This window comes from Opisthocomus hoazin, chromosome 2, assembly GCF_030867145.1.
Source record: "Opisthocomus hoazin isolate bOpiHoa1 chromosome 2, bOpiHoa1.hap1, whole genome shotgun sequence".
NCBI classification, from domain to species: Eukaryota; Metazoa; Chordata; class Aves; order Opisthocomiformes; family Opisthocomidae; genus Opisthocomus; species Opisthocomus hoazin.
In genome coordinates, this window is record NC_134415.1 from 60,548,581 (window position 1) to 60,569,907 (window position 21,327).

General features: G+C 45.1%; 1 protein-coding gene across 1 annotated transcript in view; it reads left to right on the plus strand.

Annotated features, from left to right (window-relative positions):
* SCAF8 (SR-related CTD associated factor 8) overlaps positions 1-8,419 on the plus strand; it is a 107,213-nt gene extending 98,794 nt beyond the window's left edge. The window contains exon 21 of the mRNA XM_075413837.1: positions 7,305-8,419. The gene's annotated coding sequence lies outside the window, so the exon portion shown is untranslated. The remainder of the gene's footprint in view (positions 1-7,304) is intronic.
* Positions 8,420-21,327: the final 12,908 nt, after the last annotated feature.

Here is a 21,327-nt window from a genome sequence, read left to right on the forward strand (position 1 = left end):
ACTGCTTTGAGACAGTACAGGGAGCTGCTCTGTGCTGCTGGCAAACGATTTGTTAGCTGATTCTGGCTGATATTCAGTAATTGTGCAATGACTTTTTATCTACTTTGTCTCAGTGCAACCAGTTACAGGAACGCCCCAGGCCCACAACTGGGAGGCGGCGGCACCTGACCTGCCTGTGGGGCGAGAGAGGTGCTGGCGGTTTGGGACAAGTTACATTCACCTGCACCCGGGCAGCAAACAGCTCCCTAAATCGGTCACGGCCACCCGTAGGCTGCCCTGGCTCCTGCAAGGCGAAGAGGTCCGGGTTAGTTTGAGGCTTATCCCGCAGGGCTGATGGAGCATGGGAGCAGCTGTACTGTCGGCTCCCAGCTCTCCCAGGGAACATGTGGCTGTGTGGTGGGGATGCTCTTGCAGTGAGCCTGTCCTCACTGCTTCAGTGCCGTGGAGAAGGGTTCGCTTGAGCCGCCCCAGCTGTGTTTGTGGATGTGCCTTTGCCTTGAAGCAAACCAGAAGCATTCACACAGTCGAGCCTGGCTGAGGAGAGATTAAGGCTGCTCTTCATTAACACCTTGAGGTGTTGTTTGCAGTTTACAGCTCACACCCTCTGCCATACCAGAGCCACCCGGATGAGCACTGTTTGGCTTGAATGTAGATAAAGTGTTCTAGCAAGTACGTGAAGAGTTGGCTTGTGGTCAAGATTCAGTCACGTAACTGTGTAGACATACACCAAAACGAACATAAATCTTTGTCTCCCTCATGGCAAGGCAGAGCAAGATAACTGCTTCAGCCTGCAGAGCTGGAAGACAGAAGATGGGGATGTTTCTTGTCTTGCAAATGTCAAACATTCGAAAATTGTGTCTTCAAAAATTATGAGATTGACTTTAAAATCGTGAAATCTTAAGGCTTTAGAAAGCCCTTTTATTTTGCCTTCTGTATTTCTCAGCCTCTTTTGAGCCTATCAGCACCTAAAAATCGCATTTTGTACCTTTTCTTTGCATCTATGAGCATATAAAAATAGACTGAAAGATGAAAACTTAGATTCTCAAATGAGCAGCTCTCTTCAGAATGAGAAACTTTACAGAAAAACGTCATGTCATGGAGCTCGCAAGAAACTCTCCAGAGTTGACAGCACTGGATTTGATAAAGCCAAGGACTGAGTTGGGCCAGAGTTTGCACAGCTGCAATGAGGATATAGTTTGGATTACAGAATCCCCGCTGAAGGACGATATGTATGGAGTGAAGAAAACAGGCATAGATTACCTGAAAGGAGAGGAAGAAAATGAAGAGGTCAGAGGTGGCTACAGTTGTTGGCTTGTGCAGTGCAGTACATGCATTTTCAGCTACACACAAGGGAAAACTTTTGCAAGGCTGTGGAATTCCCCCTGCAGCGCAGAACTCACCCACTCCCATAAAAAGTTGCTGAGTCCCAGCCTGTATTTTGGGGGACTGGCAACCAGAATGTCACTTGGTACCCTAATCGGCTCTGAACTAAGGAATGCAGTGTGCCACTGGGCTGTTCGTTTGTAACTGATACCATGTACACCACCATATCCAATGCAGAAAAACTTTTAAAGTTAAGCAGATTTTTAAATCATGTTTTATAAGTTCTTTCTAATGATTTTAAATTGGTTTAAAGAATAATATACACTAATTTTTCTGTCTAGTGTAGGATTTTCTCATATTTGAAGGTGGTTTAAGTGATTGTTAAACTGGAAGATCCTTGCTAGTTTTAAGATACATTTCTAAATAAATTCTTTAAAAGTTTAGAGATTTTGTTACCCATTGTAGTTAAACATAGTTTGAATTTAGCACATTGTAGCTTCCCTTTATTCTTGTATCCCTGATATCTTTATGATATCAAAACTCTTAGATATATTCTAATGCTTCTGCTTAATGTTTGCCTGTTAATTTGTTTAAAAAAAAAAACTGCAAGAATCTTTTTGTATACAGGTACAGAAATAATACAGTAATTCAGATCTTGAACATCACTGCTCATTTTTTTCCAAAAAAACCCGTTAGACTGACTCATAGAAAACACCATCATCGTTTCAAATTTCCTACTGCCTCTTTAGATGTGACACCAAAATATGTAACATCACATGATGTTCAAAATATTATTGTTACCTTCATAGAGTCTTCTCTAACATCAGGTACAGGGGCTTCATAATTTAAAGTACATGCAATCATCAGCATTTCCTTACTGTGAAGGCTGAGACATTTGACTTGAAGGAACAAACAGATCGCGGTATTTCATTATCAGCAGTCTACTCTCTATCCATAAACTTTCACTGAAATTTAAAGTCAGTTAAATTATGTAGGTTTTATGCTGCTTGCTAACACCAGGAAAAGTTCTGCATTTGCTATTAATCTGTATTTGGTAACTTCAGTCTTAGTTACAGTGAGCATTACTAGTTTTCCCTCTGTCAGTCAACACACTAACATTACACTGGTTTATATACAGACTCCTATTTCTGCTCCTGAAAAAAATATGTGGGACTCCTCTTGCTTAACTTTACCGTTGCAAAACATTTACACTGCAGAGCTGACTGTTTTGACTGCTCACTCTGTCGTGTAGAGCGAGCGCTAAACAGTGGTGGTGGGACACCCGCACACCTCTTACGGCTGCTCCTGCGCCTCGTGTTAGGCACTTAAGCGAGCACGGGACAAATTCTCCTCCCCTCGTTGACTGGCTCTAGACAACTCTGGCTGGGCATGTGACATTTATCACAGGTTTGCTTGCCTAAACAGTAGTGTCTAGTGCCATTAAAGATGTCCTGATGGTTCCCATGCCAACGAGACAGGAAATTTTTAGGGCATCTGGAAAGGCAGTAGGCATCTAAGCATAGATAACTGAGTCCCATCCTTGGGTACCCAGCCCAGGTGGGGTGAGTGGCCCCCCACCCTGTTCCATATGACTGGAGCAGCTCCCCTACACGTTGTTTGAGGTTCTTCATAAGAAGAAATTTTCTGTGCGTTGGAGTTGCACCTCTGTGTGCAACTTTGGAACAGTGACCAAGGAAAAGCAGCAGTCACACAGGAAAAAAATGCACTGGATGTTTCAAGTACATCCAGCAGTATTGCACAAGGGTTTTGGACCACTGTAGAATTACTGCAGAGCAATTGTCTTTATTTCCAGCCTAGATGGTTTCAGGTCACAGTATATCAACCCATCCGCTTTGTGTTTTTTGCCCATGGATGGGGTGCACCTCCGCCATCACGTGCCCAGCTTTGCCTCATGCGTCACAGGCTTTGGCTGCGCTCAGCCTGGCCTACCCCTTGGGCCTCTGAGATGCGTCCCATTGTGGTGGCACAACCCAGCTGGTGCCCACAGACCAGTGCCTCTCTTCTTCCTCCCTCTTCCCCAGAGGGGTATCATCAGATCCATGTTTCTGGGTTGGGAAACTCACTTGGGTGACCTCATATGCAGGTTTCAATGGTCTTGGAGGAATGGAGCAGTATCCTGTCCACGTGTTAGAGCTCAGGGCTCTTCAAAGTACATGCAGCCCTTTCCCGTATCATAGCCGAGATCTGCATAACCAGACAGGGACGGGACAGTTCAAACACTGAGCGGGATGGTGCCGTCCCCCTCGTCCCCCTGTCTCTGCCAGGAGATGACTGCGTCGTCAGTGCACAGAAAGGGTTCGCCTCCTAGCAGTTCACCTTTCCTTGCCTGGGAAGCAGACAAGCTGAGCAGATTTCGTTTCTGGATCACAAAAGAGAACAGCGATGATCTTTTAACAGAAGTGTCACCATGACACTTACATCTTTCCATGTCAGCAGGGTGTCAGCTCTCCTGCTCCTGAGCGAGCTGCTGCCCGGGTTTTCTCTCAGCTGTGTTTCTGACTGAGCAGTTTGTCTTTCCCTTCCATTGTTGGCAAAAGTCTTGATCCCAGGAAAGGTCGGAAATCCTAGCCCTGACTCTGACAAAAAGATGAAGGTAATTTTGGTATCTGGATGCCTGTGATTCTCGGTGAAGTCTCTTAAATCCTTATAATTTAAAGTCCCTAGAGCTGTTCTCAGAGAGGCGCAGACATCTGGTTTATCTCAGCCTCAGGACTTTTGACTTCCCATAACGAGCGAGTTTTTTGTGGGAATCCTTCTCTGCCTCGGTGGTCAGACAACGGGCTGTATGTCACGAGCGGTCCTGGGTCAGGCTGTCTCGCCCATCTTTACTGCTCCTGTTTCCTTCTTTTCCACTGAAGAAAGTCAAAAGTATTCATGTGTGCTCTTTGTGCTGCTGTCTCTCTGTAACCACATACTTTTCAGAGGAAAGTCAGTCTCTCTCTTTTCACTGGAAATCCAATGGGATCTGTCCCTAAATATCAAATCAAATTTCTTGTTAACTGAAGGTCGACTTTGTGGTGTATTTACTGACTAGTTTGTATTTCAACTTCTGCTGCCCTCCAATTCTTCCAGTCCAGAACGGAAAATACAATGTTGCACATCACTGGGAAGGAACTGGAGGCTCTGTCTCTGCCTCAGGAAGCAAGATATTTCGTTTTTCTAAGTCACTCAGGTAGCAAAAGCAGAATATATCATAGAGTGAGAAGTAGAAAAGGTCTGCCAAATAACCCAAATTAGGTAAGAAAAGTGATCTGTGCCTCCTGTATTTGTGGAATTGGCTTGTATCTCTATAAAGATTCATGTAAATTGTATTCCTTTCTTTGAAAGGCTCAGTATGACCAGTCTTTGTTCAGTATGTTTCTGATCAAGAACTTATGCAAGATAAATAGTAAATAGTAATTTTGCAGCTTGGGGTTTTATGAAGCTGTGCGACTGATTAATTTCCAAAAGAGATATTGTAGCGGGATGTCTTTGTTGCCTTCTCAGTGGAGGTTTCCACTGAACAAACCTCAATTTTAAGAGTCTATGAAAAACTTCCATTAAGCCTAAATTGAACAATATTCCAGTACAGCACATACTTCATAGAAGTAGCTATATAGATGTATAATCAGTTGTCAGCAAGACCATATTCTCACTTGAAATCTTTTCTCCATAATGCTTTCATTTTCTAAGTGTATACAATACTTCATTGTAAAAGATATTTACTAGTATGATCTGCTTTATTTGAACAAGCCTGTATAACTGCAAAATATTTAAGTTGTTATTATTCTCACGTGTGCTCGGGAAACTGGGCTAGAATAAATTATTATTATGTGAGTGCATAAGTGATTTGGAAACCATGCGCAGAGAGTGGTTCTCGATACACCATTAAGTGCCGTTCTGCAAGTGTTCTTGCTTGTTCTGGTACTATTCAGTATTCTCACAGAACAGCTTGAATGAAAGGTTCGAAAGTACAGTGAATAAATTCATGGAACAGAAAAAGCACGCTGGAAGCAAGGCAATTGAAAATAACTTTGATAAAGTGGTGGTGTAGCCTAGAAAATACTGGCTTTCCAGCAGTTCAATTAGAGCAAATGCAGAACTGTGCATACAGCTTGAGATAATCAGCTGCACATAAATATGGACGCGAAATGACTGGCCAAGCAGCAGTTCTGCAGCAAAGACCCAGTGTCATAGTGATCCCAAGATGAACATGCATCAGCGATGTCATGCTCCTGCAAACAAGGCCAGCGCTACTGTGGGCTGCAGGAAGGGGAGTAATGAAGCATAAAATGTAGTTATTTTGCTCTACTCAGCACTGCTAAGGCTTCAAGTGGAAGAGCGTTGCCCGCTTGCAGGAACTGCGGCTCGGGTAGGATCCAACAAGAGAGCGAAGCGGGCTCAGAAATCTAAAACATGTGGGCCTTCAAGGAAACGTTGGAGGGTCGTTTAGTCTCGAGATGGAATGAGGGAAGGAAGGCATGATAGCGGCCTTCATATAGCGAGAGGTGACTCTGAAGAGGAAGTGATTTAGCTGCCATGTAGTGCTGTTGGTACAGGAAAGCAATAATAGGCTTAGATCTAAACAAGGATTTAGTATGAGCATCGGGAAAAAAATGTAAGTAGCAAGGAAAAGTGGAGCCCTGGAATAGGTTGTTTAGGGCGAATTCATGGAAACTTCAGCCCTGCAGATGCTTAAAAGAAGGTTAAACAAACATCGTCAGGCATGGCATAAGTCAGGGGTGGGCAAAGCGATCTCTCAAATTACCTGCTAGCCCTATTTCTTTCATGATTTCTATCTACCTGAAAATGATAAGGATAATAATTGTACATGCAAAAAGCACTTTTGATCTCTCCACAAAATTTCAGGGTATGTAATAGAAAACTTAGTATTAGTTCTGGAATTTGTTGCATGACTTCTGCGTTTACATTAAAATGAAGCGATTATATTTTTTCTAACTTTGCCCATGTCGGTATTGATTGAAAACGACTAGGGTCTGATGGCTTTGTGAAAGGTCTTTGTGAAATAAATAGGTGAGCACAGTCACATACCTGTGGTAGGATACAAAGAACTCAATTCTAGCCATAAGAAAGTTGGGTCTTTAGTCTACTTGTAGTCTGTGGAGAAAAGATGGACACGTTTTCGAGATTACCTAAGGAGTGAGTGAATCACCCTCCAGAGGCACCTCTGCCTCTCTTTCTACCTGTTCTGTAGCAAATCTGTATTGCAGGCGTATTCTTGGTCTTCCCTTTTCTCCATCTGTGATACTAGAAGTTTGGTTTTCTGAGAACCAAAGTGCCTGGACTTCACAGAGGACTATCTGGAAAAATTATAATGGGCAGGAAATCAGACTAGATAAGCTAGTGGTCTTTTCTGACCCTTGGTTCTGTGAAGCCCATTCAGTGAGTCATTTATGAAGAATTGATAGCTGTTATGATTAATAGTTGTTATCAATACATAATGGATGTGACTAGTATGTGTTAGAGATAGTTCTATGCCAGATTTACATAAGCCATTTACTAATCTGTTGGATTCTTACTCATTAATTGTTTATTAATCCTCTAAATTGTTTACACTGTATCTTGTGTACAGTGTGTGTGAGAGAAAATACAGAACTTATAGCCAGAAAATCTGCTATTAGAAACTCTTCTTTACAGAGGTAATATTTTAATGAAGATTTTAAGGAACTAAGCTACTGGGCACTGAAGGGGAAAACTAACAATATTTGTAAAATAATGATTTGTTTAGTCCTGGATAGTATTTTAGGAACCATGCAGTATAAGACGCCTTTCTCCCTCATAAGCATCTTGTGGCTAACAGAGAGACTGTAAACTTTATCCAAAAATCTGTGATTTATGAAACATTTGCTATTGCCTGGTTAAAAAAAAAAAAAAAAAGGTCTCTTTTACAGGGCTTTTTAAAAATCGGAATTACGCTCCAGCAACCAGTGATGACTAGTTATTGTTCCTTTTGTCAACAGGCAAGATGAAGGAGGTTCTGGCAGCTTACCATGGCCCAGGCTCTGCAGAGTTAAGTGAGAAGTGCACCCGTGTTCTAGCGTGCATCACATCGCGTCTTGGGTCTGAAGTGCCAGAAGGATCCCAGCGCTGCAGACTGAGACGTCTCTGAGCACCTCAGTACCCCGTTTTTGACAGAACCCAGGGGTGGCAAACTTACATACCAGTATTACCTGTCTGGGGCAGGTTTAATTTTATAAATTAAAACCATAAACTCTATGAGTTTCTAGACCATATTTGTGCTGTTGAGGATGATCTGCTCAGATGAACAGTTTTGCATCCAACGGAGAAACAGGTTCTTCTGCTGGACCAGAAGATGACACTGGACTGTATATTGTAACTAATACCATTTGTAGCATCTCCTAGTGCAAATGATTGAAGAACAGGTTGCAAGAAAATCCTGTAGGAAATAAGACATGCTTTGTTTTGATCTACAGATTTTAAAAAATGTTTTGTTTTTTTAAAGATAACCACTTTAACATAACACTATGTGTGCAGTCTATGTGCAGCTCGTCACTGTGGCTATCTATAGTCCAGAGATGATTAAGTCCTTGTGAGACACCTGAAACTTTTTAGATTTGTGATGAATCCTGAAATTATGAGAGTATCATGGAAAGCCAGAAGGGAAAAGTTCCAGGGCTTTTATTTGACTAGGTGTCTCCAGCTGCTTCCTGTTAGTGTCCTGAAAGGAGGAGGAAGGGGCAGGAAGTAGAACTGAAACACACCGTTGCATTTCTTTTTTGACATACGCACCTATCTGAATGTGTGCTTGATCTGATAGCCAAGGAGAGAGAAACAGCTAAGTTAGCTGATCCCTCACATGAAAGGTCTGCGTTTTCGGGCAGTATTTGCTAATTTTGTCTCTTGAATAGCTGTAGAAAAGAAAGAGTATGTATATGCCCCACCATATGTGAAAAGGACATACTTGCCATTCCTTTATTTATTTTTGCTCTTTCAAAAATTAAACTGCCAGTTATTTGGAATGCTGTAGTCTGTGGTCTCTTTACATTTGTTCAGTGAGATCCTTTCAGCAAGATCATTCCCATTACAGTGTAACTGCATGGTGACCACAGCTTTGGGCCTGTATAATAAAGATCTAAATTCAAAATCTTGTTTCTCATCATTTTCTCTACTTTTGTGTTGTATCTGCAAGTCTGTGGAATCCTGCTTATTGTTGATCACTGTTTAGAAGAAGATTTGGCAAAAATTGTTAGAGGAAGGTACTTGTATGGTTGGACCTTGTTCTCCTTTGTATCATTATTTACAACAGGTTAAAGGGCAGAGGGATACAAAATGTTAGCAAAGCAATAGTGATGCTTAAATTCAATTTGCACCCGAGGCTCCAGGGCAGTAAGCAGATCAGGCTCTTTGCATCCCAGATTTCAGGCCATACTAAGGTATTTGACATCTGGTCTCTATTAATTAGTAATCCTGGAAAGGCAGGGGAGAAAAAAGCTGCAGAAAAGCTGAGGCTAAGTTGGCTTTGATTTGCTCTGTATGTGATACATTGTGCTGAACGTACGTACATCAGGGTTTAAAAGCCAGTCAGACTCTTTTTCCTTCCTCCTCCTTCTTTCTTCGAAGACAAAATTTTAAACTATAAAAATGTTCTTCATGTAGCAATTAAGTTTGTGTACTGCCTCGTCTTTCTGCCCCACTCACACCTCCCACTGCCTCCCAGGAGGAGCTGCACACCTACGAGGCGTGCTGGGCTGACTGGAAACATCCCCGTGTCAGAGTTTTAGCTCTTGTGCCAGCTCTGACACTTGAGAGAGGGTGGCAACAAACCCCTTGCTGTCAGCAGTTTAGTTTTAGGTCAGCTTACACTGATGGAGGAACCATGCTTTCAGGTCGCTCTAGTTGTCAATTAATTAGTCTTACTATCTAAACTTTCTGTTTAAGCACGTTGCTTTCTTATGGCTGAGAAGTATTCCTTGATTCAGTGACAGTGCAGAGAAAATAAGGCATTGGAAATTAAATAAATCCACGGGGGGTGGGGGGGTGGAAATAACACCACCTTTAAATTACCTGTCAGTGGCAGTATTTGAGGTACAAGAAAAACACTGCCCTGAAAGGAATAGATTCTTGCCATTCCAGTTCCTCCGATGAAAGCTTTTTCAGAACAACGGAAGCAGAAGCCGTGTACCGCAGCAATACCAGGGCAGGGTAAGTCTCCTGTGCCAGCAGACCTTTAGTTGTTAGTGAGGTACACGCTGAGTACGTGGCCAGCTGGACCCACCAGAACTGCAGATACTTGAGCTTGACCGTGGCACTGTTTGGATCTGAATGCCAGAACTACTTGCCCCGAGAGCAGGGCTTGTTTTAGAGAAACAGTATTTTGTCTGTGCCGTGCCGGGGGCTGCTGGAAGCTTGGGAAGCTTGGCTGTCCCGTTGAATTTTTCTGATGAGATGTGTGGCTGTTGCCCATCTGTTGAAGGAGCGCTTAAAAGACAAAACAGAACAAACCAGGCAAACCTCCCAGCACTCTGGTAAGGGCAGAGGTTGGGGCTTTTTGTTCTTTGGATGAATCCCCCTTTGAGAAGCCCCCCCCACCATGCTTTCCCCTGGCATCTGGACAAGCCCTTCTTTGTGAGGGGACATGAATATGGAGAGCCCTGCAGCGCACCCGTCTCTTCAGTCAGCTTCAAATGGAAGTTTCAGAAGTCATGATTTTCTGGCAACTTTAAACATCTGAATCAGGGTAGTGCTGGCTTTACAAGCGGTATTAGCTGACTTTGATGATTTGGAGCGATTCGATATTTGCACAATTAGAACAAACACTTCATGTGGACTATGTGGCTTAGCAGGTGAGAGTTTTGGTTTTGCTGACCGAATGTAATATGTGGATTTATAGTTCACATTCAAATAAGATGGTCTTAAGTAATTTCCTTAGCAGACAATAATCCATTCCAAGAATAAGAACATCTGTTCAGGGCCCAGACCTGAAATAAATAGTAGGTTTAGAGACAGGTCTTTTGTCCAGCGTTGTCTGGGTATTAGACGTCTAAGAAACAGTTTACTCTTCAGGTCGCAGCTGGGATTTTGGTGACGAAGTGTGAGCGTGTCTCTGCTGTGGCTGGCCACACCACATCGTACCTTCGGCTGCAGTCCTGTTCCTGCTGCCAGCCTGCACTGCTGTGATAGCACGGGCCTGTACGGATCCCAGCTTGCGTCATATTTCTTACAGTCACAGTCCCTTGTTTTTAAACTATGCATGTGTGTACACCCTGCTGTTGATCCATACTGCTCATACAAGGGAAACCCCAACAGTTGGCTATCAAATTGTCATTTATTTGTTAGTTACTACTCAAAAAATTGGAGAAACTAGGACCATACTTCATAAGCAATTATCTATCTTACTTTTTAAATTGTCTGTTGCAGCCTTCATCTAAAAATGTCCAAATACTTGTCAAATACTAGATAAGGGAGTCTCACGGAACCTTCCAGGCAGCATACATTTTATTCTCATGTAGAAGTACATAGGCCAAGTCACAGCCAGTTAGGACTTGATTTCCCAGATGTTGTCAATGTTTTCTTAAACCCCAGGGTAGAGTTGGAAGTCGAAGCAATGGGCAGAATTAACAGAGTGATTATAAAGGCTGACAGTGAACCTGACTAGGAAAACCCTGTCCATACAAAGAACTTCCCATACGATTTCTTGTGTTGGAAGAGGAAAGGGAGCCAGGGTCTCACAAACAAACTTCAACAACGAACCAGTGAAGTCAGAAACTTGCAAAGCAGCACTGAAAATAGAGAATGTGCTCTTCACACCAGTTCTGCTCTTCACCAAGGTTCCCTGTTGCCAGCACAGAGCTTTGAAAGACTTTTTACACATTTTTGTTACTACCACACGTACCCCCCACTCCCCAGCAGTGGGTGCATGCAGCAACCGATCAGTGCCGTGCCTTGCCGCAGTTTCTCTGACGAAAGCCTTGCCTTGCCCAAAATCGTGCTTTGGTGCTACATGGCCGATGTGAGGTGCAAAGCACCTCGGCTTTCTTCAGCTTGGGTGAGAATGGAAGCACTTGCAGACATGGAGGAGCAGGCTCTCTGGAGAAGTCAAGCCACAAGCTGGCAGAGATGGGACCTGTCGTTCATGTTTGGTGAAAGAGCTCCTTTGCGCAGCTGGGCAAGCAGGAACGGCCTCTAGCACGAGTAAAACCATCCTCACAGAGTTTGAACAATTATTGTCATCTGTATCTGGATGACACTCAAAGGAAATAAAATGCCTTTTTTTCTTCTTTTTTTAGAGTGAGTATTCTGTACCTCAGCCAGTGCTTTTGCCACGGGCATCCTCACAGCCTCCCTGTGACTACCACAGTGAGAGCAAGAGAAAGACTTGTTAGCATAACTTTGAAATTATCACCATTTCTTCACTCACTTTTGTAGCTTAACTTCACAAACAGATTGCAAATACTGTTACAATAAGAAGAACATGGAGTTTACTTAGCTGTTAAGGTAATCTCTGAAGAGAAGGATCTTCATTCCCCTTCCAGCTCCATTTCTGAGGCAGTTTTACAATTGACTTCTGCAGGGAATACTGAGCAGTGATTCTTCGTTAAGGGCAGTCCATCACATCATATTTCCAGGCCAGAACATTAGATTTCCCAGATGTCACAGTGCATAAAATATAGTCAGTTATGAGGCTCCATTTTTTCCTGTTTTCGTTGCTCTTTTCTGTGCTTGTTTTTAAGATCTTCCAAGCCAGACTGTGATTTTTTTTCTCTTTATTCATAGGCATAAATTCAGGAGCTCCAGGGGCACTAAGCAGCATAGATTAGGTGGTGAATCAAAGCAGTCTTGGAAAGCATCATGTGCCGTGGCAGAGGCAATCAATAGGAGAACCTATATGTAGCAAATTAGTTCTGTAATGAATTGGTTTCCAGCTCCTGAGCCCTTCTTGTATATAATCCCTTCGTTAGCTCTTCCCGTAACAGTACAGAGCATGTGCCTGCACTGTTTTGTAGGATATATTTGTGCTAAGAATTACAGACTGAATTTCTGTAATTCAGTCGCGTCTTGAATTCCCTGGCAAAATTTGCACAAACTTCTGTGGGACCAAGGCTTGGTTCAGGACGGTAAATATGTATCAGTGCACAGCAGAGATACAAACTGCTATGCAGAAAACCATGGTTCTTCGCCATGCGTGGAAGCTCTTGTCTACATCATGATGACACCACTGTGAAACTGAACTTGCTGTGAGCCAGTTTAGACATAGAAATTCAAGGGACAAAAGAGTGTCCTGGATGATTGAGATACCCGTGTCATCATGTGAGTTTGTTCAGTAATGTAGCAGTTCCTTTCCCCAGTTAAGTCAATGGGAATCGATTAGTCCTAAATATTCAAGGCTAGCAACAACTGAACCCAAAAGGAACTAGAAGCAAGCGTAGAAATACAAAATGGCACAATGCATTTTTCTGAAATAGTTGTATTTCTAATCTTTATAAAAACCAAAAGGAGAAGTCAGTTACCATCTTACATAAGTCTCCAGCCATTCCAGGGGCACAGGAGGCTTTGAGGCCAAACAGGAACTCTCTTGTCCCTAAGATCCCTGGTCTTTAGTCGAGAGCAATGAAAGATAAAAGAAACAAAGGGAGACCAGCTGAAAGATGAAGCCTCTTCAGCAGCAGTGGTGCTTCAAACGATAAATGCTGCCATTCAGGTTTGGAAAGGCACCTTCAAAGTCAGAGTGACATGTTTAGCTGGCTTGGTCCCCTGTAGGTCCTTCCTCCTATCCTTGCCGTGATTCTGTCTGTGCACAGGGAAGTTAAACCCATGCTCTGAGTCATGGTCATGCCATGAAGTTGAAGTCAACAACCAGTTTTGCTTCCTTAGAACTAGGATGAGTGTTGCTGATCCTGGAAATGTTGGTCACTGCGTTGTGGCAAAGCTGTGTGCGTCCTTTCAGGGCGAGCGGCCACAGCAGAGCCAGTGCGAGTGTGCGGCCGTCTTTGATCTCTTGATGCACACTTCTAGAAAAACAGTTGCCACGTTCCAGGGTAAATCAAGGAGGAACATCTGAGGTTAGAGCTCCAGCAGCACAGCAAAGCAATCTGATGTCAACAGCTACCGACCTGCTGCAGCTGGGAGGTGTGGGTCACATAACTTTCAAATGCAGATGAATAGGGCCTTGTAATAAAGCTTAACTTCAGTCTTAGGCTTTTCAGAATATTAAACTGTATAAAAAATACAAATTCTTTGCCATTTCCTTTGCTACCGCATGCCCACTAACATACAATTCCAGTCAGCCTAACTTTTTGTCTGTCTTCTTAAAACGCCCAGGTTACTAGGACCCATTCCGTATTTATTTCAGAACACCTTTCAGGTTGTTAGGACCCACTTCGTATTTATTTCAGCACATCTTTTTAAGTATCGCACACGCTCCGAGTATGCTTTTCAATGGCAAATTTATGTTCTTAGGGGTGAGGACTGTCACTTAGGTGGGTTTAAGAGCAGTTCTCTCTCTTTGCGGGGCAGCTCCTGTCCCTGGGTCAGGGGCAGGCTGGTGGAGGGCATCGTCCTTTCCCAGCTGTGGCCCTCGCCACCCTCTCCGCTGCAGCCCGCGGGCCAGGGTGGCAGGTCCCCCCCAGCAGGCCCAGGACCCGGTGGCATGTCCCAAGGAACTTGCGGAGGCTTGAGGGGCTGCAGCCGAACCCGGGGGCTGGGCCCCTGCCGCTGCAGTCTCCAGGCGGGAGGGGTCTTCAGCAGCAGCCCTGGGTCCCCGCATGAAGGTGAAGGCAGCCAGTTACCGGCTAAATGAAATTATGGATTCAGTCGAAGTTTAGGCAAGACAGAGTAACCGACTGCATTCTTTGGGAGACTTGAATAAAAAACACCTCTCAGAAGAGCGCTTACTTAAAAGCAAGCAGTTTGCCCAAGTACGTTTTTCCTTCTGGCCGACGTAATTCTGGTCCATTTTTTCCCCCGCTGAATCTTTTTATCCTTTCCCAACCAGGGTGACCTCAGGCTTGTTGGCTTCCCCTTCGCTTTCCCCTGGCTCGCTCCCCGCTGCTTGCCGAGTGGCCCCGGCTGCCCACTGCCACTCACCAGCAGCTCGGTCCCTGCTGCGGGCACTGCAGGCTGCGGGAAGGCTCCGGCCCCTGGCGGCAGCTTTTCCCCCCCTGCCACGGGAGACGGCCAGGGGATGGGGATGGGGCTGGTGCCGGGGCCGCCCGGGTGAGCGGGCCATGCCCGCGGGGTTTGCGGGCTGAAGCGGTTGTTCTCGGTCATTTCTGTCCATCCTCGCAGAGCTGTGCTTTCCGACTCAAAACTATTTCGGATAAAAGAGAAAAATGGAACGTGGGAGGGGGTGTGGGGGGGTTTGCACCCATTGCTGCCCTTCAGAGGGCTGGGGCGGACACAGGCGGGTTTGCTGCTTTCGTGCTCCCATCCCATCACTGCTCTCCCGTTATTTTACAGCCAAATTTATCATTACTTCCCATGGGAAATGACATATTCTCCTGCAATGATCATTATCAGTTTTACTGCAGGAATGTTCTGCGTTGCTGGGGCTCCAGCTGCAGTGGTGCCCATCTGCAGGCTGTGCGGCAGGAGGCGGACGCTTGCCCTTGTCTCTGCCTGCTGAAGCTGGGGCTGGGGGTCAGCAGCTAACCGAGAGATGAGCTTTTACATCCAGGCACTGTTGCATTCACAGCACTTGCTACTTGAGCCAGCCCATGTGGTTGGGCAGGGACGAACAACTCCATGCAGAGTCCAAGGCAAAAAGTGGGCAGACCAGCCCCCAGCTCTCCGTAGCCATGCCTGGGTTGTGCCCAGGAGCCCCATCACCTGGCTGCAAGCTCTGGCTCCAGCAGTCAGGCCCGACGTGGGAGCTTGCTGGTGTGGGCAGAGCAACGAAGGTGCTTTCTAGCATGACAGCTTAGCCCAGGCAGAGCCGTGCAAGAGCACAGCTGCCACCGTTCCCATTGCCCCTGAGCAGCATGGTCAGAACCGGCTTGGCATCGTGCTGTGCAGATGTAACTTGACTGAAGACCCTGTTTTGACCATGGATCTTCGTATAGCCAGAAAGTGAAATGTAGCTGGCCAGTAAAGAGTTGAAATGACCTTTGGGGTGGTTTGCAAAGGAAGACTTTGAAGGGATGTGAAATCAAATCCTTCACCCATCAGCTCTCTGAGACACCACAAAATTGTGCAGTGGTTGCAGAGCACACGAACACTTATGGAGCATTTGAGAATGAGCAAAGATGCTCCCTGAAGCGAGGGCCATGGGTGTGTGTGGAGAAGTTTTATTGTCTCCTTACTGACTGTGAGAAGAGTCGGAGGTGGGGAACTGGGAGGGGAGTCACCGTACACAGATCTTTGCAATGGAAAAGGGAAAAGCAACTTGCCGAAAAGAGAGACCGCATCTCGTCTTCACACAGCCTGAGGACCTTTATGCCTGGGGACGCAGAAGTCAGTGTGGATAATCAAACTGGGCAGGCTGTAATGTGAGCAGTGAAAGAAAGTGCTGCTGTCAGGCAGAGACAGGAATGTAGGTCCCTGGCATACTGGTTAGCAACTGTCTGTGTTTTCAGGCAAGGCTCAATCCAAAGGTGGATTGAAATAACAGACCATCGGATTTGATTGTAGCAGGAGGTGCGAGACACACAGAAAAGCAGACAAGGAGATCTGTTATAACTCAGTCAGACTGAGAACTTCTCCATCAGGTGGGGTGTTCCTTGTCCCAGATAGAAAGCCTCTCCCTTTGGCACTAAACCTGAAGGACCCAGAAGCGTCAAGCTGCTGCAGCGAAGCCTCGGTTAAACAGCTAGCAGAAATGCCTGGTTGGAGCAGAGGTGGCAGCCAGGGTAGTAATACTCACTCACTTGGACAGATTAGTCTTTTCTTCCATTTAATCAGTGGCTCTGTCTGCTTCACTTTATGTTCCCCAGCAGCTGTAGCACTCACTTTCCACACTGGCTAGCCAGGGACAGACCGAGGAGTGAGAAGTACAGTGGTCTCCTTCATGCCTTGGCAAGAGCAAGACCTTGCCCTGTCTTGTGCTTCTTCCTCTCTGCCCTCTTCAAAACACTTCTCTTCCCAGCCTATTGTACCATCTTCTTCTGCCATGCTCCTGCTCCTCCATCTTTATAGCCAGTCCCCACATTTAAAACATTTTGAATTTAAATTGGCCTTCCCCTCTCCCCAGAAAGATCTTTTCTTAGTCCCCTCATTTGTAGGCCAGTGGGTCAGCTCCAGGGAGAACTCACGAGTGTGAACCCTTTGGTTGCTTTCCATGGCTCTTGTACAACAAGATAACTTTCAGTATGCACATGTATTGTGCTCACTGTAAAAAAACAGTGAACACACAGCCCCTGTGTCTGCCAGGCCAGCTCCGTGGCTTTTGTTGCATGTCATAGCGGAGGGACGGCTGCAAGCAGATAGGCATGAAGTCAGGTTCAATGGATTTTCAGCTGTGAAAATGTATCAGCCGTTACCCTCAGGCCCAGGAAGATTGAGTACAGCCATCGAGCAAGTTGTCTTCATGTGGGTGAAACCCCTCGAGCTCCCCAGAGCTCAGCCTGGCAATGCAAGGAGCACCCTACGGGTAGGTGTTCCCTTTTACCTGGTCCAATCTACTTTTACAGGCCCACCGCTGGTCTGAAGCTGGTAGCCCCAGCACGGCTGTGCTTTACCGAGCCCCACATGGACTTTCTCGAAGGCTTTGTGCCACCAGAAGATGCTTGCAGCCCCCTTCCAGGCAAAAGGAAAGGGTTACGTGCGTCATCGACAGGCCGTGTTTACACAGAAAAAATAAAACTCCTCAAAGAATGTGATGTATGCACACAGGGAGGCCTGTTGCCTTTTTCAAAACACAGTGACACACTTGAAGGCTGCCAGATTCTGCAGCTCTTACATGGTATGCGGACGGTGAATTTGTTCATACTATTCAACATTTCTCTGGGTCTGATTTTAATTAAAAACAGATTGAGAAGCTGGGTGAAAAAAAATTAAAAAAGAAACCAGAATTAGGAATTACAAAAGCCAAACACAACCCCTCCAATAATTGTCGCTGCTTGGGGTTACAACGTATGCAGAAGATGGCAGAACCACTGTCAGTGAATCACCGTGGAATGGGTCGATTTAACTCCTGGGGAGTCGTGACATGACTCATTCCCAACCTGGAGACCAAAGGCAGGTTTTGAAGGGAAAATGTCGGATAAAGCAGGCTCCTTGCAAAAGAGCAAGGACAGTTTTAGTTCTAGCCTGTGAGATCTGATTCATTAATGCTCTGCAACATGACTGCGAAACACGGCTGTCCCCATTTGGTAACATCGGCTGCTCGTGTTCAGTGGCACAAATTGGCTCCATGTGAGCTGGACAGTGCTGAGCTGGACCTTATGTCTGTCACTGCCAAGGGCTTTCTAATATTTTGATCTGTTTTTTCATACAGTTTTGAAAACCCAGTTTTGAAATCAGCGTGACTAATTTACAGACAGGGTCCTAAAGCTGTTAGGTGCTATAGAAGATATTACTCAAAAGATGGCATCCTCCTTTTCCAGTGGAGACGTGTCAAGCATTGCATCTGATTCACATGGGAAAAGAAATTTTGACCATATGAGTCACTTCAGTCTTTGGATACTTGGCAAAATGTATGGTGTGATTTGATGCATGACTAATGCATTGTGTATTTAAGAGTCTGTGGATGCTAATTACAGAGCCGTATCTAGAAAAGAAGACACTTCAGAGCCTACTGGTTCATTAATTTTCATCTACACGTAATCAGACGCTGTTTTATAGATCTAAAAAATTCCTTAAAGCTCTGTGTGTTTTAGGACTGCACTTTAAAAGTCCCCTACAGTAGGTCTTTGTTTAAACATCCCACTCATCTACCATTAACCATCTCATTGTATTGCATTTCAGTTCATTTGCAAAGTCTGCGCTCTTATCTAATGAATACAAAATTTGTTGCTTGCTGGGAGCTTCCCTTCTCTGATCTGTCACTCCCAAATACATCGATGAGGAATTTCAGCCTCCTTTTGTTAACAGCATTTGTGAAGTGACCTTTATTCTCTTCGGATACCTTCATTATTCACAGGTAGTTACTAAGTAACCCGTGCAAATGCTGCAGGCAATACGTCTCTTATTAAGAGTTGCGCTCTCTGGCTGTTCAGCGTCGGTCTTGTGGGACTGAGGGCCTGAACTGTCTGGTATTGGCTCTACCCTCTGCTTCAGAAGGATGCTCGCGAACCAAACTTCTTGGAATTTAACAAGGGTTTTCTAACGACAAACTGGGCTTGCGATAGCAAGAAAAAAAATGTAGAGAAAAGTCGTCATATTCATTATTCACTTTAACCAACAGTTTGAAAGAAATAAGTGAAATATATTTCTTGCTGAAGGTTTTTTTTGGTTTTCCCCAATTAGCATGTTATCTATATTTCTACTGGTTTTCCTTTCTAATGGATGAAAAGTAATAAAAAATTCTTTAGAAAAAGAGGCGAACTTTATTTTTAATTTCAGATAAAACTGAAACTGAAGTTTTTAATCATTTAAACGAAATAATTAGTTGCATTTTTAGTTCATGCAACCATGAAAATTAATATTAAATAATTGCAGTCTGCCCTAACTGTGGAATTTTGTTGTGAGAATTCATACTAAGAATTGCTCGTGTTAAGCTTAGTGAAAATTTGTGAATATTTTCATTTACACCTGGTAGCAGGCTGAAACACATTGCTAGTGAATATTCTTACTCTTTGAATAAGTGTTTATCACTACTATTTAAGACTTTTTATATACACGTATATTTTTCAGCTCTCTGATGTATATCCTCTTGACTCATTTCCTTTCCTTTCCTGCTTTTGGCTGTGTTTTGCACAGGCACTATCACGGTGTTTGAACACCCATCGCATTGCTTTGGCACTGTGCTGTAGTGAGGTATGTGGGCAGAATGGACCAGAAATTAATTCTGAGCTCTGCATCCAATCCCATCTCAGTTGTCACAGGTAACATTATCTTTGTCTCATCATTCTGCTGTTAGTACCGAGCAGAGTCATCACAGCAGGAAGGAGCCAGAAGAACCAAAAATACCTTCTGACTCTTGCTCAGGTCAAATATAGCGTCACCCCAGTCCTGTGCCGAATTTAAAGCACTTCCAGTACTGATGCCAGACAGTGACTCCAGTACCTAATTCTGCACCTAAGAGAGAAATGGTACAACAGAAAGAGAAAAGGAAACTTTCAGCCACTCTGCCCCATGACAGCAGGACCAGAAAGCCTTTCCAATGATCCCACCACTGGCTTTAGACCTGAAAGAAAGGAATAAGGGGTCTCTGTCGAGTATGTCATGCAAAAGTCCCTTCTCAGCCAATGCTTACCCATTTAGGTGCTCCGGATTAATCCATCAGCAGGAGGATTTGCCAGCTGTTATTACCGCATGAAAACTTTTGCCTGTGGATCTGTCTGCCTTTAAACAAGAATGAAGGCAAACGCATGTAGCAAAGGAGACACTGAGCCCATCCTCTTCAGAACACACGCGTGCTGTGGACACAGACCCTGTGCCAGCCCACAGCACTGTCTTAGCACTGAACTCTCCTTAGTAACATCTCAAAAAACCTGCTCCTTTCACATTTTATTCGTCACGCTATAATAATTGTTTCTCCATAGAGTAGCACTAGAACGTTGCCCTTCCTTTCCCAGGAACAGTACAGATCTGTACATCGGTGTTGCAACTGCGTCAGCCATAAGCAGGCTGCTAGGCGGTGTTGCAAACGCCGGGTGTATTGCAGTATTTTTCGCGTGCAAGGTAGCGCAACTGTCAAACACCAATTTGGGATTATTCTGTTTCCTCATGAGAGATGACATTCGTGCTACTCAGCACTCGTCGGGGTTTCGACATTACCTCGGCTTTACCGTGCCCCGCAATGCTGCCGAGTCTTGCGGCAGGCGCAGGAGGGCGGCCAGCGGCTGCCGGTCCCACTGGGATCGAGCCCTGCGACCGCGATATCAGCCTGCCGAACCGAATGGCAGGGGAAGGCGTGTTGATTCGGACAGGCTGCAGGACGTGTGGCGCATTCGAGGAGCTCCTCAACGCGTGGTCCGCGGGGAGCCAGCTGTGGAGCTGCGGTCTGGACGCATGCCCCGGCACACCGCAGGCGTTGAATAGGGACAGGTTTACTCCGTGCTAATGGCTGTTTACCCCTGGTAAAAAGTTCCAGAACATTTTTGTTTCTTGTTTATTTTGTTGCAGATGTCTTTTGGGAAAGCAAATTTATTCATGTATCTCTGCTCTGGCTTTACCAGACATCTTGACTGGGGGTTTTTGTTTTCCTTAAGATGTGCCCACCTACAGTAGTGTCTGAAGTAAATGGACAATACAAGGCAGAAACGTGTGTTGAGGAAAGAGGGGAGAAACTGTGGCTGGTTCGGTGAGGTGGCAGAGCCTGTCTGAGACGAAGGGAACCTCTTACTGCTGCACCAGTTCTGCTGGAAAGGTGCAGTAGTATTTGGTATCGAGAAGCCTCATGTGTAAGTTTGAGCTATCAGCCCACAGACTTTCCGGCAGCCGGGGTTTCTCTTTTTCCTGAAAGCGATCTGGTGTCTGTTGTCTGCAACCGGCTGCTGTGACAGTACTCTGTCCTGTTTCTGATTTAAAAATACACCACTTGCACCCCGCAGGAGACCGAGGGCAGGAGCTGATGATGCCCACAGCATGTCTCCCTATCGCGATCACCCCAGGTGTGCAGGGGATGTTTCTTTTTCCATGAACATTAATTTCTTCACACTGACCAGGACCGCCAGGTAGCAGGTCAGAGGGAATGCTGTTGCACCGGTGCATTTGTGGGATCTCTCTGGGCTGTGCATCTCCTTGGTTAAAAGAATGCCAACATTTTGACAAAGGACACAGCCTCATTTCACACCAGACATCTGAGTAACTACAGCAGAGTGAAACGTGGTGAACAGAGTTGAAGTCTAGACAGGACATCAGAGTGACGAGTTTTCCATCTTGCAGAGGAAACCTCACTGGGCTTTCTGTTCACCGTACGCTGAC